An 11,705-nucleotide genomic window follows, 5' to 3' on the forward strand; every position below is an offset into this window, starting at 1 on the left:
AGAGAATGCACCTTCTGGCAAAGTGAATTTAAAAATCTTCAATTCAGAAATAAGATCATGTACCTCAACATCAGATGATCCATCAACCAAATTTTTTTTGGCAAATTTAGTGACGATTGGTAGGATCATAGATCGTCAGATCGAATAAAATAATCAAGGAGCCTGAGAAGTGTACATTGCTCGATTACCTCCTGAGTCCTGAATCCTGAGTCCTGAGTCCTGATGTGTTGCGACGCGTTGCGTCCGGTGGCCGCGGCACCGCGCGTTCGCAGTTTGCCAGTTCGAGCGGAATAGGGCGACACCACACTAGAGTCGAGTCGAATCCTACAGACCTCAGACCTGCGCTGCTTCTGTATTGGGCCATAGGAGCCCACGTACGTATACATACCAATACTAATGCACTGTATGGGGTGAGAGGCCTATGTCAATCCGAGGCCTAGGGCGGTGGCACACCCTGCCCACACTACGGGAAACACGTGATTTGCCGAGTGCAAAAAACTTTGCCGAGTGCCAAATTTCGGGCACTCGGTAAAGACCTGCTTTGCCGAGCGCCGCACTCGGGAAAATATGACACTCGGCAAAGAGGCCTTTGCCGAGTGAGTGCGGCGCTCGGCAAAGCAGGTCTTTGCCAAGTGCCCGAAATTTGGCACTCGGCAAAGATTTTTGCACTCGGCAAATCACGTGTTTCCCGTAGTGTTGCTATAGATGTCGATGAGCCTCTCATCTCCACGCCTGACGAAGACGACGACCCTGTCGAGGTCAAACCTCTCTTTAATGATAATAAATAGCTCTATATCCTGCAAGGTTATAACTTCATCAATATTAGCAAAAACTAAATATTACTCATCAGTGGTACAGCTTATGTTCAGAACATCTCACTCGATCAGCGTATAAATCTATGCAAAAGATAAGTTAATGGTATCTCCATGTATTTTATAATAATATAACTACATTTCCTATGCTACAGGTGCCTGAAAATGAAGATGAACTAGCAGCAAGGGAAAAGGTATTCGGTCCTAAGGATGAGCATGAGTACTGATCGTTGGAAAGGAATGTAAGAGTTTGCTTACTTATGTGCTTCCTTTTAACATATGCTATATGATCCCTTCGTTTTTATACAGAGTTGTTTGCATGCACATTTATTACCAGCTGCATGCATTGGGCACGTAGATAAATAAGCATAAAGTCAATTTTGAATTTGCATTTTTTTGGATACTAAGCTTTGTTACCAAGTATCACCTGTATAGTCACATACCTCAAAGGACATAAAATATATAATTATTTTATGTTTTTTTTCCTAAAGTAATTATTGTTTACCTTATATTACCTTTTATTTTTACAACCATGAGCCTAATGCAAGAAAAAATACCTAACAATACCAGCATTGCTCAAATAGTATAGAAGCTACTTCGTATACATTCTAATTAACTTCCTAATAACAATGAGAGATGCATGGGCTGCAACATTTGAGAACAACATAAAATCCTAAAAACACCAAGAACTGATAGCCATAGCCTAGGTATGTATTTATGTGGTTCAGTATATGTAGTGCATTTTTATTAATGATGAAATGGTAGCAGTACTATATCATTGCGTATTGCTTGTCTTTTCAATTCTTGCTTCAATGTACACTTGCCTTCATCACTAAGTGTGGTATTATTTGCCTTCAATCCCTACCCTTTTTATTCTCCACATGTGTTGATGAAACAAAAGCAAATGATTCCACCTACATATAAACTCTATACTTTATTCCATCATATATGTGGTCATATCATATACATTACGATACTTGATATCTGTCTATCTATCATTAATATCGAACTAATGCTTGGTGCAGCAGTGGGGACGTACACATGCAAATGGTTCAATTGGTGAGTGTGGCCTGCCTGTCCATAAGTGCAAGCTGGAGCAGCTCAACCCTATCCCATCAATGTATCGTCGTCTCCAGGTGTGTAATGTACATGATCTCCCTATCCTATGTGTGTGTGCGCGATTAACTTCCTCGCCTTGTGGGGTGTTTGTATGGACTAAACTAAACTTAAGTCCATGTTTTTGATGGCTAGTAGATGACCAAAACATGAACTAATCATGGTCTAACAAAAAATAATAGATGCTAATTGATGAGTAGAACTCATTAGAAAAAGAAAATTTTAATTAGTCCATGCACATTTAGCCTATTATCCAACGACAGACTAAACTTTAGTCCGGTGATCAAACAGGCCCTTATACTACTTTCTTCCTCATCCCTCTAATTCTTTCCTTCTTCTTCTTCCCAAAAATATTGTGATGTTTAACAAAAAATACTAACTAGCCATTAGCGATTTCCTTCTCTATTTTGCCTAGCCATTAGCGATTTCCTTCTCTATTGCCTATTGGTTATATGCGCTATATCATTCAGACCCATCATCACCAATTAATTAATCAGCATCCAGCGGACCGAGGCGGCAAGCAAGGCGACTTGCTTAATTGTGGCACTTTATTCAGCATGCGTATACTAGTGAGGTAACTACATGTATACTAGTGATTGGAGAAACGCGAACCAGGAAGAAGTTGAAACTAGATCAGGAGGTACTACATATATAGGTTTGGCATGGCTTCACTCCTAAACTCCAGCAACTCCATAAAAAATCCAGCCAAACACCCCAACTCCAAAACTCTATGGAGCTGCCGACTCCATGGAGCTGTAGTACAAATGGAGGTGGAGTTTTGGAGCACCTCTTTTGCAGCTCCAAAACCACTCAATATGAACCTCCTCGTAGAGTTGGTGGGAAATTACCCACCAGTGCCACTGATTACACAGAAAAACGGTTCGATTCTATTTCTCCCGAGCCCCCGGCGCAGTGACTCCCTCCCTCCCGCGCCGTCGTCTTCCTCCCCCGCCGCCATGGGTGGCCGCCGATCTCCTCACCAGAGCTCTCCCCCACCCCGATTTTCTTCTGCGTGGTCACCAAGAGGACCGTCGGGTACGGCGACCTCGTCCCGGCCAGCAACGCCGCCAAGCCGCTCGCCTGCGCCTTCGTCTTCGCCGGTGTGGCCCTCGTAGGCACGTTCCTCAGCAAGGCTGCCGACTACCTCGTCGAGAAGCAGGAGGCGCTCCTCTTCCGCGCGCTCCACCTCCGCCGCGCCGACGACCACAGGGCGCTGCGCGCCATGGAGGCCAACAAGGTCCGCTACAAGCTCTACACCGCCGCGGCGCTCTTGGCCGCGTTGCTCGCCTCCGGGATGGCGTTCCTGGTGGAGGTGGAAGGGATGCGCCCCGTGGACGCCTTCTACTGCGTGTGCGCCACCGTGACCACGCTCGGGTACGGCGACCGGAGCTTCTCGTCCGTGCCCGGGCGCGCGTTCGTGGCCACCTGGATCACCGTGAGCACGGTGGTGGTGGCGCTCTTCTTCCTGTACACGGCGGAGCGCGGCGTGCCCGTGGTCACCGTCGACGGCGAGTTCGAGGGCTGCCTCCGGCTTCGGGACCTCATGGACGCCGCCGAGCCGCTGACAGAGACGAAACGGAGAGGAAAAGAGGAGAGGAAAAAAAGAAAATAGATTAGTCACTGACAGTGAGACCCACATAAACAGGGCAAGAATGGCAATCTATCCTCAAACTCCTCTTTTTTGGAGCTGGGGACATCCTCCCAGCCAAACACCTCCATCAGACAGTTCCAACTCCACCCAGAGCTGGCTCCACTGGAGTTTTGGAATGGAGCACCTCCACCCAGAGTTGCAGCCATGCCAAACAGAGCCATATACTAGTGATTGGCAAGGGGCGGAGCGCTCGGTATATATATGGCGAGATGTGGCGCTCGCCATACCTTGACTCCGCCGTGAATGTCCAGCTTTCACCTGCCGTCCTTCAGTATGAGCAGAGAAACGTAAGAGAAAGAGAGACCAGAAAGCCGATGAAGTCGAGAAGGGCTACGAGCACAGAGCTTCATTGATTTCTCGCACGAGCGGACACAGCAGGTCATCACCTGGCCGGCCAGTCCGCGGCGTAACCCACAGCCATTGCGTCATCGTGCTCCTTCCATGAACGCATCACACGGATCTGCACGAGCAGAGCAGCGTCATCTTTTCGATGCTCGTGTTTTTTTTTCTTTGGCCAGCGACGCTGCTTTCATCACATCTGCCCATGGCCTCTGTTGACGGCTCCCATGCACTCCTCTAAAGGCCGTGAATCGCTACCTGCCTAGCCCTAGTCGATGCACCAACGGCTGAAGCGAACCCGGCCGCCATACCTTAAATCTAAGACGTCCTCCGTCTAACCCTAGTTGGCAGCTCGGATCCGTGATTAGCTAGATCAAACTTTGTCCTCCGAACTGATCCGTTCATCAAATCAAAGAGAAAGAGAAAGGAAGGGAGAGGAGAAATCGATCGAGGACGGAGCCATCGATCCACGTTAGGCAGTGCGAGGAAGGGGGTTACCCGGCAGGCAGGCAGCAGCTTCGGCCCGTGCCGGCCTTATGCGACCAGCTGTTGTAATTAATTACTGTCAAAAGAGAGAGAGATCGAGAGGAAGAAATTGTATTTCAGTCCGTAGAAGGCAAGGTATAGAGAAACCTAAGATTTGAAGGGTGTGATTACCAGGATGGTGATCCACACACACACACACACACACACACACAGAAAGTATGAAATCAAAGGTGAGGAATTCAATTCGTGTGAACAAAGAACAGAAATCATGGGTAGGAAAAAAATACCTGCAAAGAATCAATTGAGATCATGGCTGGGTAGGCCTGCAAATTAAGTAAGAGAAGCCAGATGCCAGTCGGCCATCATCAGATCGATGTACGTACAAAGAGGCGACCCCTATCCTGCACCCTCATGAATCCAGCCGTGATTTTTTACCTTTCTCCATGGACGATGAGCTCAAACGAGAGAGAGAGAGAGAGAGAGAGAGGTTTGAGGGTTAGGGTTGAGTTAGTGAGTTGGTCGGAACCACTCGGACCCTTGAGTGGAGCGTGGTTGGACCCACCCTCTGCGGCGGGTCGAGCTAGTGGCTGGACCCGCCCACCCCCTGCGGCCCTAGCTAGCTGCCTCCCGTGTCCCGTCCGGCTCCTTCGATCCAACACGTAGCTAGGATTTGAGCACGCTGGAGGCCCTCGCGAGGATCGGAGGCGCGTGGACGGACGGTGGCTGCAGGCAGGCAGCCACCACGGCCGGAGAGGGGAGAGGAGAGGAGGCGGTGCTCATCACGAGCTGCTTCATCCTTGTTGCCGGTGCCAGCGCTTGGTGTTGCATTTGGCGCGTGCGTGGACGGTGTGGCTGCAGGCGGCGGCGACCACGTGTGTTGGTTTGGAGAGGGGGGTAACGTTTGAACGCTTGGGTGTCCTGGTTGGTTCCGAGAAAAAAGATCCCTAAGAAGCACAACGTAGAAAAGTGTCAAGAAATCGGTCTATCTATCAAGCACACAAGCAAAGACTGAACACAGAGAGATAGGAGAAACATGGAGCTCTTTATTATTATATTCTTTATGAGTACAATGTAATCTCAATTCGTGTGCCCCTGCCTCAGCCTCGGTCGCTGGCTGCCCGGGTTCTCGCTGCACGCCGCACGCCGCCCCGCCGGTCACCCTGATGGTGGATGCTAGGGTTTGAACCTCTCTAGTGCTCGTGCTCGCGGTCGGGAAGACAGGAAGCCAATTCGCCGAATCAGGAGAAGGGGAGTCGAACGCAGATAGAGAAAGAGAGATACGTAGGCCGTATTAGGTCGTATTGGGCTGTTAGACCATCTGGTGGGGACTGAGGATGAATTCTTCACAGATTATTCATTTATTTATTCTTATTTCTTTCCTTTTTTTTAAGTACATATACATATATATATACTATATGTATAAAAATTTTTGCCAAAAAATTTGGGTATTCAACTGAATAGCCATGCATATAGCTAGACCCGCCCTCCCTTTTATAGATGGCAGGCAGCAAGCTACGTGAGAACTCTCCGAGACTCCTTCGCTGACTTTCTTGCACTACCGGATTCAGCTTCTTTGCTGAGTGCCTCAGGCACTCGGCAAAGGCCGATATACACTCGGCAAAGCCTTTGCTCACTCGGTAAAGGGCGTTCGGTAAACAGTTTATCGGCAAAGACCTCTTTGCCGAGTGCACTTTACTGGGCACTCGGCAAAGCTTTTGCCGAGTGCTAATCTGACACTCGACAAAGAAAAGTCGCCGTGACGGTAAAGCCTTTGCCGAAGGCTAAATCGACACTCGGCAACGAATTTTCAAAAAAATATTAAAAAAAACTGCCGCCGCTGCCTTTCCACGTGCAGCACGTGATGGATCCCGGGCGCGTCCTGCGCGGTGACGGTCTGCAGCCTCCAGCCGCGGTCGTAGTCGGCGAGGGCCGCACTGGGGCCGAAGCTGACGGGCTCTTCGCCGTCCCTGACGGCCTCAACGTGTAGCGCCGGCGGGGCCAGGTTCAAGCTTGCGGTTGATGGCGTGCAGCGCGTAGCGGGCCGTCGTCCCTGCCGCGAACCGCCGGACCTTGCCGGAGCTCCTGCACGTCACCTCCAAGAATTGCCAAGCGGCAAGCAGACAGCAAGCGCGTCAGTTCGAGGAGAGCGGGTGCAGCAGGAGGAGGAGACCTTCCGCGGCAAGCAGACAGCAGACAGCAAGCAGACCTTCTGCGGGATGAAGATGTACAAGAAGGTTCGTGGGGCTCTGTGCAGCAGGAGGAGAGCGGGTCTTACCGGTTGCAATGGAGGAGGAGAGTCGCCGCCGCCGTCCTTGCCTCGCTGTTGCACATCGCCGGGCTGCTGCGCCCGCCGCTCCATCGCAGCACGCGCTGACCCGCGCCCCGTTGGGTGAGCTGCCCACCCTCGGATTTGCTTGACTATTGCGCGTCGCCGTGCAGTTATATAGTATAGCAGCTTTGCTGAGTGTCCTAGATCTGACACTCGGCAAAACAGTGTTTGTCGAGTGTTCTAGATCTAACACTCAGCAAATGATTTTTTTTATTTATTTTTTTGCCGAGTGTCCTAGATCTGACACTCGGCAAAGTAGGGTTTGCCGAGTGTTCTGGATCTGAGCACTTGGTATAGTTTTTTTCTTTTCCTTCTTTTCTAGAAAAAAGATTTTATTTCTTTGCCGAGTGTTTTTTTATACTCGGCAAACCCCTCTTTGACGAGTGTTTTTTTACACTCGGTAAACCAACCTTTTTGCCGAGTATTTTTTTTGACACTCGGCAAACCAACCTCTTTGTCGAGTGTTTTTTTTACACTCGGCAAACCAACCTCTTTGCCGAGTGTTTTTTTACACTCGGCAAACCATTTTTATTTTTTTTCTTCCTGCCCCTAAACTTTTTCTGTAGTCCTCATACAATACCTGGTACTCCATGTTCCAATGTGGCACATTTCTCAGACTTTTTCTATATTTCTTTAATTTATTTCATTTAATTGAATTTTTTTGGATAATTCAAATTATAACTGCTAGTCATTCGAATAATGAAAAAAATGAATGGGAAAATGATATTCATGTTATTTAGTATAATGTGTGGCCGAATCCTGGAACAGACCACCAATTTCGAACATCTTGTTCACGAAATATGACCACAAACTTGCGGTCGAGTTGTTTTTAAATTCTATAAAAAGCAAACGAAGACCGAAAATCTTGAAACTTGTCGAGATGTCATGATATTATATGTGGAGGCTGTGATAAAAATTGAGGAGGTTTCGCGCAAGTTTTTCACATACGATGCTTACCACCTCGTCGGCCTCTTCAGGAAATCATGAAACTTCTTCGGAGATTCTTCGGTTTGCAAGCATCATACGTGACAACTTGCGCGAAACCATCTCAAATTTTTATCATAGCCCCCACATATGATATCATGACATCTTGACAAGTTTCATGATTTTCGGACTTCATTTGCTTTTTATAGAATTTAAAAACAACTCGACCGCAAGTTCGTGGTCATGTTTCGTGAACAAGATGTTCGAAATTGGTGGTCTGTTCCTAGATACGGCCTCACATTATACTAAATAACATGAATATTATTTTTCCATTCATTTTTTTCATTATTCGAATGACTAGTAGTTATAATTTGAATTATCCAAGAAAATTCAATTAAATGAAATAAATTAAAGAAATATAGAAAAAGTCTGAGAAATGTGCCACATTGGAACATGGAGTACCAAGTATTGTATGAAGACTATAGAAAAAGTTTGGAGGTCAAAAGTGAAAAAATATGGTTTGTCAAGTGTCAAAAAACAACACTCGATAAAGGAGCCTCTTTGCCGAGTGTCAGAAGAAGACACTCGGCAAAGGATTAACGGCGGCTGCCGGCCGTTAACAGAGGCGTCCCTTTGCCGAGTGTTCTAGTTTGCCGAGTGCCACTCGGCAAACCATCTCTTTGCTGAGTGTTATTGTTTGCCGAGTGCTCCACCTCTTTGCCGAGTGCTAGTTATTTGCTGAGTGCTTTCTCTCTGGCACTCGGCAAACAGCCTCTTTACCGAGTGTTCGATAAAAATCACTCGGTAAAGTCTGGAACACTCGGCAAAGAAGCCGTCTCCGGTAGTGTTGGTTGCTCCTCCATGTGCAAGTATGCACGTGCTTCTCCCTTTTGCTAATCATGATTTGCCGACAATTAATTATTTCATAACAAAAAGGAAGCTAATCCACGAGAAGAAATCTATCTGATATGCGTGGAGGAAATACTAATAAAAAAGGAAGGAAGATCATTCTTTAATAAGTCGATTATCTCTTCCTGACCTGATAACTATTGCATTCCTCCTGTGTCAAATATTAATATAATATTAGAGATAATTAATATATAACCAGCTTCTTCATTTGTGAATTAAACAAGTGAGTGTGTCTAAAACATGTAAAGCTACGAATTTCTTGTTCGAATAATAATGTTCACAAGAGTTATCAAATCAGAAAGCAGAGTCTGCATCCAGGAGGAAGATTTTTGTAGAAAGTTCTTGGAGATGGATCACGCTTGATATGAAAGGATGAGCTGTTTTTTCGGACTTTGAACAGCGGAGGATGCCGATTTTTTTTAATATATCTTAGCAATAAAAATAAAAAAATATCTACGACGTAGAGGTACTACCGAATTATTCTTAAAAGTGATCAAATTTGGTTATCAACGTGTCGGTGTTTCGAACCGGCCGACTAGTAAATTTGTATTGCGCGTCTGGCCCGGATGGTTTACTAAGAGAACACAAGGGTTTATACTGGTTCGGGCGGAATGTGCCTACATCCAGTTGCTGCTCGCGTTACTTAGCAAGAGTTTGTAGTAGGGTTTACAAACAGGCGAGAGAGGAATGAGGTCCCAAGTCTCTATGAGTTCGAGTGGAGTGTGCGACGTTGTGCGAGTAAGTTTCGATGCCCTTCGACAGCGCTGCGCCTCCCCTTTTATAGGCCAAGGGGATGGCGCAGGTTTTTTTTTGTGCGCCTCCCCTTTTATAGGCCAAGGGGATGGCGCGGGTTACATATGAGAGAGAGAGAGCTAAAAGAGGAAAAGAAAAGAGAAAGAAAAGGCTTCAGGGGGTGCGCCGTCTTCTGTCCTCCCTGTGTGGGTCCCACCGACCCAGCAGTTAATGGTGGCGGCTGCATGCCGCAACTTGGTCCGCTACCGATGCCGCACGCCGCAGCCTAGCCCGCTACCGGTATCGCCGCCTAGCCCGCTACCGGTGGTGCATGTCGCAACCTTGTCCGCCACCTGTGTCGCATACCGCAGCCTTGTCCGCCATAGGTGCCGCACGCCGTAGCCTAGTCCGTTACCGACGTCGCACGACGCGGCCTAGTCAACCGGCTGTGGTGTCCCGTCCCGTTTTGGCGGGCAACGTGGTAAGGAGAGGAGGGAGGCCCCCTAGACAGGAGCTGTATGGGAGTCAGGTCTCACTGTGTTGACCTGCTCAACGCTGTGGGCAATGGGACCTCTAGGGTGCGGCCTATCGCGGCCACGGGTCGCATCAAACCACGCCTACTCTCTTCCCGGCATCAAAGGCTGGCCCCTGGAGATGGATGAGGCGGATCCCGCGCCCTAGGGTCGGACGAGGCGGAGCCGTCGTCCTTGGGGTCACACGAGGCGGGGCTCTCGCCCAGGGGTCATACGAGACAGAAACCTCGTCCTTAACCGTCGGATGAGCCAGCGTGATGCTCTTTAATCCTTGGGCTCGCATACCCGAGTATAGATATCCGATAGTAGCCCCCGAGCCTTTGGAGGGGTGGGTTACTCCTTTAGAGGTTTTTTTGGATTTGGCCTTTAGAGACTTCGTCTCGCTTGGTTCCGAATAGCCGGAGGGTGCGCGCGAGCGCACCCGCTGGGTGTAGCCCCTGAGCCTCTGGAGGAGTGGGATACTCCTTCAGAGGCTATTTCGTTACTGGCCTACGGCCATGTTTTGCTCTTACCACAGAGCCCTCGCCCTGGGGTCAGCTCGCCTTGTACGCATTCTCCCTCAAACATTTTTTCGAGGAAACGGAGGGGTTGAGCCGTGCCATGCTTTCTTTGTTGGGCAAGTCATGGTGCTTGGTGAGTTTTTGTCGATGTTTGACCACCGATAGCCTGCCACGGGGGTACCCGGGGCAGTTTGTTCGGGCTTCAGCGTATGCAGAACTCGATGGTTAACGCAAGAGACAGTCGATTTATCCTGGTTCAGTCCCTCGATCGTAGATCGAGTAATAGCCCTACGTCCAGTCGGTGTTAGCCTTTGCGTTGGATTGATTATGAAGTGTTGTGTTGTACAATTGTTGTCTTCAACTCCCGATCCAAGGAGCCCTGCCCTCCATTATATAGTTAGGAGGTCAGAGTCCTAGTCAGTTTACAATGAGAGTTCCTAGTAGGATTACAGAGTAATGCTGCTACTAAGATTACAGGAGAGGAATCCTAATTCGACTAGGTCTTCTCTCTTCCTTGCGGGATATCCTGTGGGTCCTGCACCGACAAGCCCCCGAGCACTTCATGGTTGAGTTCTGGAAGCCTCGTCTTGTTCCTTCAAGTCTCGTCGAGCAGGAACAAGCATCGTCCGAGTGCTTTCTTGCGCGAAACCGTGTAGCGCTTATCTTTGAGTGGTGTGTACCTTTTTGAAGAAAAAAGTACCCCCATTTGGATGTAGCCCCCGACTCTAAGCACTCCAACGTCAATAGCCTCTAGGTACGCCTCCATACGAATTTTCCAATAAGGAAAATCGCCTCCTTCAAAGAAGGGAGGGGGTCCATCTCTATGGGACATCTTGCTCTAGGCGGTTAAGCCTAATTCAAGGAGCAACCTTGCTCTGATACCAATTGAAAGGATCAAGATGCCCAATAGAGGTGGTGAATTGGGCTTCTCTAAAAATTCTTACAATAATTAAGTCCTAAACTTAGCTCAATCACTCCTAGTGCCTAAAAGTGTATGATATTGATTCTACGACACAAAGAGTTTAGCAACCTAGGTTCCAATCCTACTCTAGCATGACAATTGTAGGAATGTAAAGACATGAATTGAATTGTTCAAAGTAAATGCTTAAAGTAAAGAGAGGGAAGGAGCACGGCGATGTTTTGCCGAGGTATCGGAGAGTAGGCACTCCCCACTAGTCCTCGTTGGAGCACCCGCACAAGAATACCGCTCCTCCTTGATCCGCGTAAGGATCAAGTGCTCTCTACGGGCTGATTCTTTGCCACTCCGGCACGATGAATCGCCCACAACCGCTCACAAGATGAGTTAGGTCATCCACAAGCTCCACCGGATGATCATCAAACTCCCAATCACCACCAAACCGTTTAGGTGATACC

At 48.2% G+C, this 11,705-nt stretch overlaps 1 pseudogene; it reads right to left on the minus strand.

Annotated features, from left to right (window-relative positions):
* Window positions 1–6,211: 6,211 nt before the first annotated feature.
* On the minus strand, window positions 6,212–6,763 carry LOC136534744 (uncharacterized; annotated as a pseudogene).
* Window positions 6,764–11,705: the final 4,942 nt, after the last annotated feature.

This window comes from Miscanthus floridulus, unplaced genomic scaffold, assembly GCF_019320115.1.
Source record: "Miscanthus floridulus cultivar M001 unplaced genomic scaffold, ASM1932011v1 os_2235_1_2, whole genome shotgun sequence".
NCBI classification, from domain to species: Eukaryota; Viridiplantae; Streptophyta; class Magnoliopsida; order Poales; family Poaceae; genus Miscanthus; species Miscanthus floridulus.